The 8015-nt window shown below is 45.5% G+C and overlaps 1 pseudogene; it reads left to right on the forward strand.

The window, feature by feature from the left end:
* The first annotated feature begins 4305 nt into the window (after positions 1–4305).
* LOC149326912 (uncharacterized) lies at positions 4306–5904 on the forward strand (annotated as a pseudogene).
* The last annotated feature ends 2111 nt before the right edge of the window (positions 5905–8015 follow it).

Below are 8015 nucleotides of genomic sequence, written 5' to 3' on the forward strand. Positions count from 1 at the left end.
TTTACCAGTTAACAGCAACTGAAACAAAGATCTCAGTAAAGGAAGCCAAAATAAATGGTACTGGTCGTGGAAGCAAAAGGGATGGACATCTCTGATTACAATTAAAGGAAAGCCGCTGTGGTGGTTACAGTAGTATATGCATCTATAATTGGGTGTGTAATGTCTTGATTGTAATGATGCGCAAGACATTGCTGTACATGGATTATTCCGTGGTGTTCTCTTACGAGCGCTAAATAATTATAATCAAATTTCTTTCTCGTGCTATTTCGGTTTCAACAGCCTATAGCGATGGCTGTGACGCCAACGTGTGCTTATAGCTAACAAGGCAAGAGCGGGGCCTAAAGCTGGTCCTTCATAGTGCAGATATCGCGCTTACTGATACTGATAACTGGTGCTATTCTGTGCATGTGCTTTTTGTGTCAGTTGTCTGCACTGTGCTTATTGTTCACAGGTGACGGGAGACATGAAATAACTGCGATACGTTCATTAGTCGTTTTACTTCGCTACAATGCAGTCTGCTTCAAGAATCGGAATGACAACGAATGTAGAAGCAGAGATTATATTGTAGTTTTTTTCATGTCTCGGGCTTCTTGACCTATAAGCCACTTTGACGGTACAGTCATCGTTCGGCTGTTAAATACCGAAACCGAAACAGCATGACAAAACATTTCCCTGCTCACAGATCTACAGTATCTACCGCGAAGAAAGAAGAACTGTGAAAAATGGTCATTTACGCTTGTATTAATGAAAAAAAAGGTATTGTTTTGAGAGTTCAGGGGTGCAAAGCGGCGGCGTGATGGTTACGTAACTGTGGAGGCCGAGACCGCGCGCCAATAGCGCAGTCTATTTTTCCATGGTGCGCTCCTTCGTGCCTCGCCTTCGTTGAGTGCGTCTGTTAATCTGTGTCGCCTTTTTGGTACTCGGTTCGAAGGCTTTCTTTTACCAGCAGGCCGTGCACTTTATCGCAGCATGCCTCCTAAAAAACGGTAACTTGCTTATTTTGAGCCCGGTGCGTCGTCAGCGAAAGTTCCGCGGCAAACCGTGTGGAGCCAGCGGCAAAGGGAACCGTCGAATGAAGTTTCACAGGTGAGCCGTTGCGCATGGCACGTTTCTAAATACGCCCGCTACCCCCCAATTTCTCCCCGTACTCCTTGGGCTGTACCTTGGCTTCTACGAAAAAAATAAAAAATCGATGAGCAGAGGCAAGTAAGCCTGTTTCTAGCTTGTCGTGGGGCCCGCACCGAATCGAGGCGAGTGCATACCGACTGTTGCGCAAACCAGAGAAAATCGAAAAAAAAATTCTCTCCACCTAACCGCGCGTTTGTTCGGGCTCAAATTTCGCACAGAGGTTGCATTTAGTGGTCAGTTTTGTTTTATACTACATTTAGGTGGGGTACTTGCCTGATTCGGGCAGAACTATTTGGAAATCCCCATCGTCTGTGGCGACGGAGAACCAAAATCAAAAGACTTCGCAGCGATGGTACGCGTGGCGCCATCTCGCAGCCATCGGAGAAACGAGCTCTCTCTCCGCGGTGGTATGGTGGCTAGAAGGGGAGCTCGTTTCTCCAATGGCTGCGAGATGGCGCTACGCGTACCATCGCTGCGAAATCTTTTGATTTTGGTTCTCCGTCGCCACAGACGATGGGGATTTCCAAATAATTCTGCCCGAATCAGGCAAGTACCCCACCTAAACGTAGTACAAAACAAAACTTACCACTAAATGCAACCTCAGTGCGAAATTTGAGCCCAAACAAACGCGCGGTTAAGCCGAAAGAATTTTTTTTTCGATTTTCTCTGATTTGCGCAACAGTCGGTATAGTGAGCCATAGCCCATAGATCTGCCCCTAAATCTTGCCCTGACAGCGGATAGCGGCAGAGCTGCGTGAGCGTATCGCTGCACGAGATGACGCGGAAGAGCTGCTCGCGTGGCGCGCGATCAACTGAGAAGCTGCAGCGATTTGGACCCGTGCCACCCGGCCTTCCATTAGCGGAGCTGTTTCTATCTGATGCAGTCTGCTGTGCAAGGTGCGCGTATATATAGCCGTTGAGGGCGACGCCGATCTAATCCAGGTAAGGCGGTATGTTGTTCTTGTCGATAACTAAGGCGAGCGAAAGTGCCTTTATATGCACCGCTGCACGGTTCGTTCTACCGACTGTTGCGCAAATCAGAGAAAATCGAAGAAAAATTCTCTCGGCTTAACCGCGCGTTTGTTCAGGCTCAAATTTCGCACAGAGGTTGCATTTAGTGGTCAGTTTTGTTTTATACTACATTTAGGTGGGGTACTTGCCTGATTCGGGCAGAATTATTTGGAAAGCCCCATCGTCTGTGGCGACGGAGACCCAAAATCGAAAGACTTCGCAGCAATGGTACGCGTGGCGCCATCTCGCAGCCATCGGAGAAACGAGCTCTCCACTTAGCACTGCTGGGTTTCTCCGGTGGTTGCGAGATGGCGCTACGGGTACCATTGCTGCGATGTCATTCATTTTTAGATCGTCATCGCCACAGACGATGGGGATTTCCAAATAATTCTGCCCGAATCAGGCAAGTACCCCACCTAAATGTAGTATAAAACAAAACTGACCACCAAATGCAACCTGTGTGCGAAATTTCAGCCCAAACAAACGCGCGGTTAAGCCGAGATAATTTGTCTTTTCGATTTTCTCTGATTTACGCAACGCGCGATATTTGAGGGATGGGGGCGGATTTAACAGGCAGTGGTGAATAGGTGAGGCGTGTTTCCGAAGTGAATGCAAACAACCATGGAAGAATCGTCTGCCAGCTTTTTCCGGTTACAAATTTCTCCCATGCACTGCCTTCTGCATAGCAAATGCCCTGTATTCGTGCATCGTTTATTCGCTAATCTATTTGTGCTGCGACATTGCGTATTGCACCGTAAGATCAGCGCGTGCTGTGTATGAACGCGTCCTGAGCGCAGAAAATGACAATTACGAAAGGTACGAGTGTTTTCTCGAGTGTATGCACGGCAGTCGGCTGTGTGCGCGAAATAGTTTAACGCGTTGGTCGTTATATGTTTGTTTGTTTTTTGCTGCATCACGAAGGCAACGAAGGCTGAGCTTGCACAGTTTAGCAAACGATTGATGTATTTGCCTCAAAGCGTGTAAAAGGTGCCAGTGGGCTAGCACATACATGCAACCGTGCGCGCAGCGCGTCTCAACACGTCCCACTGCATACGCATAGAAAGCATCCGACCTTTTACATTATTGTGGTTGTACTTCATGCGAGTACACGCTACGAAGCAGAACAGAGTCGACGTCTGGTTGGTCTTGCGATGATGCAATACAATCAGCAGTGTTGCAGTGGAAATAAACTAGTGTTAGAAGCGAATTAACAAAGCGACTGCCGTGAAGCAAGCATGCAGGGGGAGAAATTTGGAACCGGAAGTAGCTGTAGCAGACGGCTTTTCGATGAGCCTCTGCGCTGACTCTGGAAACGCACCTCACCCATTGAAGGGGGACAATCTATCCCCCTCCACAAGCCTGAAATTTTGCATAGGAAAACTTTGCTTATCCCAATTTTCCGAAGAAAAAAAAATCTCCAAGCAGTACACAGTTCAAGTGGTTTGCCCTCCCCCCCCCTCTCCTTAAACACACACACACACACACACACACACACACACACACACACACACACACACACACACGCACGCACACGCACACGCACACGCACACACACACACACCACACACACACACCACACACACACACCACACACACACACTGATGTACTACCCTACTGCCCTTTGCCCCAGAATGAATCTAAATTTTCGTGTAAATGTTGAGGTGTTCAGAGGCAATTCTTGAATTCAAGCGAAGGCACATAGATATGTGCACGTAGACTTGCTGTGGTGACTATGTGTTTAGGTGCTTGGCAGTTGAGCCCGAAAATGCATGTTTGGTTTCTTGTGTGCCCTTTTGGTAGTTTAATGTTGGCTGCCTGTGAACCAGGCAGATGCGGTGTTATGAGAAAATGTATTATTTTATTTGCCTATGTTTCCTGCCCACTCAGTTGTGCTAATGCTTGTTCTGTGCATGGGCTCATGCCGCTGTTGAGCAGCTCTCTTTTTAAAAATGTTAGCATCTCTTGTTGTTGTCTGCCTTGTGTGACTGTTGTCAAATCATACTCAACGAAACTGGCAATGCTGAACTGTAACGCGGCTTGTCGCACTTTCACTCTTGGTGCTACCTTTTTAACACTTTCCCATATAAAATTTAAAGGAGTGTAGATACCAAATTTTGGTTGCCTATGTTTTCTTGTTTGTAATGGTGCGTTAGACATTACTATACATGGAACACCATGAGGTATCTGGCTACAGCTGCCAAATAATAATCAAATTTCATCTCTCACCTCATTCGGCTTCTGTTACAAAAGCAGTGTGATGGCTACGATGTCAGGTCAGTATAGGTCACATGAGGCATGAAGACAGCTGCAATATAATCGCTGCTGCTTCACTCATTGCGATTCTGCTGCTGTGGTGGCTCAGTTGTTATGGTTCTCGACTGTTGACTTGAAAAGCGGGGGTTCAGTCCCAGCCACTATGATCACATTTCAATGGAGGTGAAATGCTAGAGTCTCATGTGTTGCGCGATGTCAGTACACATTCGAGAACCCCAGGTGTGGGTGAAATTATCCGGAGCCCTCCACTTTGGGATCCCTCATAGCCGGGGTCGCTTTAGGACGCCACAACTCCCATGAACCATGCACCAAACCCATTGCCATTCCAGCTCTTGCAGAAAGCTGTCTTTAGCATCACAGTGAATTAAAATTATGAAGCAGTGATTATGTTGCATTTTTTATTTGTGTCTCACGTGACTTATACTGACCTTTCACGTTGTAGCCATTACTTGACTGTTGAAGCTGAAACAGGTGAGATACGAAATTCGATTATAAATTATTTAGTGATTGTAGGTCAATGTCACATGGTGGTCCATGTATACAATCTCTTATGGATCATTATAAAGAAAAAAACATAAACCTGTGATGAAAATATTAAAATGTGAAGGGAATCGGAATGATGTTCATGCGGAATGATACCAACTCGGGGTATACATGAACAGGTTGCAGTCATTCACTTCGATACTGATGTTTTTTTCTTCTGTTGCTGATGTAGCCTTTCCAATGTTTTTTGTAGCAAGCTGAAGATGAGGTGCATGATAACGCCTCTACAAGTCATCCCAACTTGGATGATGAGCCTTCAACCCTGCATCTTGATGACAGCATTTCTGATGCACAACTGCCAAGGCTTGATGAGGACACCAATGGGCTTGACAACCATGTGCTAGAGGACCCCGATGAAGACTTGTCGGAATTTATCAGAGTGAACTCCGAGTCGAGACTTCCACACAGAACACTACCCACCTGCAGGCGATGCTGCTTGTATTAACATTATTAACATTTCTTGTTGCTGCTGGCCTTCCTTGGACACAAGTGGACAGCTTGTTGAAGCTGTTGAATGCATTTCTTGGCCAGAACGTCTTCCCATCGACAAAATATGGCTTTAGGAAGTTATGGGATTTGCACAAATCAAGGATGGTGGAAGTCCATACATACTGCCCAACGTGTGAGTGCCTGACATCAAGCTGCGGCCTAGATTTCCAGCACTGCACTAATGGTGCAGCCACAATGACTATGGCACAGCTGGTGAAAAAAGGAAGCTTTTTCATAACTGCTACAGTGTCTCTTAAAGAAGTTTGGGGATATAGTTGGCGCAAACCTCCAGAAACTGTCAGCTGAAACTCATCAGGGAGCTTATAAGGATATCACAGATGGCCAACTGTACAGAAAGGTCCGCCGTGAAAGGAACATGAATTGGAGTGACCTGACTGTTACCGCTAACAGCGATGGATCGCCAGTATTTAAGTCGAGCAAAGGGTCAGTCTGGCCAATTCAAGTAGCGCTTAATGAGCTCCCTCTTTCCTATCGTTGGAAGAACATCCTCATCGGCGTCATTTGGTTTGCCAAAGGTCACCCACCTACTCGCCTCTACTTGAAGACATTTGTTGAGAAATTCCACACTATGGGCAGCTTCACGTGGTCATTTGCCAGCAGAGTTGTGCAGTCAACAGTGAATGTGTTGTGCTTTTGTGTTGACTCGCCAGCTCGCGCTTCAATGCTGAATGCTAAGCAATACAACAGATACTATGGCTGTTCTTGGTGCCTTCAAAAAGAAACGCTTGTTGATAGTAAGAATTGTTTCAGTCATCTTACAAGCTTTGCCTCTTCTGCTTTCTGCACACTGTACAACTCTAAGAACATAATTTTGTTGCTTGAATGCACTCACATGCAACAAGCAACATACTCGTATCCCATGTGGTTGGTACCAACTGTTATCAGGTATAAAAATACTGGTTCATATCAGTTTGAACAAGGTTGTGTTCTAATACAAAAACAACTTGGTGTTGCAGCAACTTGGTGATGGAGGGCCATGATGATGACGTGACAATCTGTGCTTCCCCATAAAAGCAGTGAAAGAAATTTCACTTGGGAAGGATTATCACCCATATGGGGGAGAGAGAGACTCAAAGATGGTATGGTAGAGGAAAGGATGGCAAAGTTGCTTGAGTGTGACAGCTGTAACTCTGCTGCTTAGTCTTTTAAAGAAATTTTCTATTCATATATTCCAGAGATGGAGCCTGACAAGTGCCAGGGTATAGCAGTATTCGACCATAGGGATCACAGGTCTTCTAAAACTCCTCATAAGTATTCTGAAACAAAAGGCTGTTGTGGGGTGCTTAGTTTACTCTCTAGCAGGCATAATGACAAAGGAAGGACATTTTGCGCGTTGGTGAGCAGTCACATTTAGCTTTGTGTTTACTATGAGAAATATGTGCAGATATGCGCAGGGCACTTATTTCTAGCTACGAGGAGATTGGGTGCTGTTAATTATGTGAGCAAATGTCTGTGCTGTCTGTTTAAACTCTTGTGATAAGTTTATTGTCTGGTGATCCAAGACGTACGAGGTGTGAAGACTGGAATCACAGTTGTCACCTGTGGTGCACATGTATGGATTCAGAATGGAAAAAATTGTCACTTGGAAGTTCTATCTTACACAAGCACTCTTGTAAACTTTTGTACCTCTTCCTGCAGAAGCAATGCCCATTAAAGGTCAGGAAGATTGACTGTGCAGGTCCGATTCCATAGTGATCCTAATAATCCAGAGCTTTTCATTAGCATCTCCCATAGCCTAGGTCTGCCTCTTGGAAGTTGGGTTCTGCAGTGAAAAATAGGGCATGAAAGCTCCACATGTTGCCCTATTGCCCATGTACATATTCTGAGTGTAACACGAAAAGCCTAATTTTGTAAAATGGGCTTGTGCATTGATTAAATGTAGATGTGGTACCATTGCATATAGTTTAAGTTATTGTAGCATTTCATAACCATCACTTACATGTGCATTCGTACTCTCCGGTCTGTTCTTTAGCATGCATTTCTTAGTTTATTATGCATAGTACTATGAGAAATTTGTCATTTCTTTTTTCAGGCACCCTGAAATATATCATGGAGGGGCGAGATATGGTCGAGCGATGCCATGACACTGTGTACAGTACCATGAAACTTGCAGCCAGGCGAGACCATCCCTTGGATGGTATGAAGGGCTTGTCATCCGTCGCAACCCTCAGCACATTGGACCTGGCGTGGGGCTTTCCACCGGACTAGATGCACTGCGTACTGGAAGGTGTCACATAGCAGCAAATGGAACTTTGGCTGTGTTCACCAGGAAGTGCCTGGCACATTGGGAATCATGTGAGGGAGTTAAATGACCACCTGTTGAAAATTCGACCACTAATTTCTTTCACCAGATTGCCAAGACTGGGTACTGAGCGCTCGTTTTGGAAAGCTACAGAGTGGAGATATTGGCTTCTTTATTACAGTGCACCTTGCCTCTTCAATATGCTCTAGCAGAGATATTTGACGCATTTCTGCCTTCTTGCACAGAGTTTATTTTTACTCTTACAAGCAAGTGTTGAAGAGACAGATATTTTTTGTGCCGAAAGGC

This window comes from Amblyomma mixtum, chromosome 10 (assembly GCF_055824585.1).
Source record: "Amblyomma mixtum isolate Tamu chromosome 10, ASM5582458v1, whole genome shotgun sequence".
NCBI lineage: Eukaryota > Metazoa > Arthropoda > Arachnida > Ixodida > Ixodidae > Amblyomma > Amblyomma mixtum.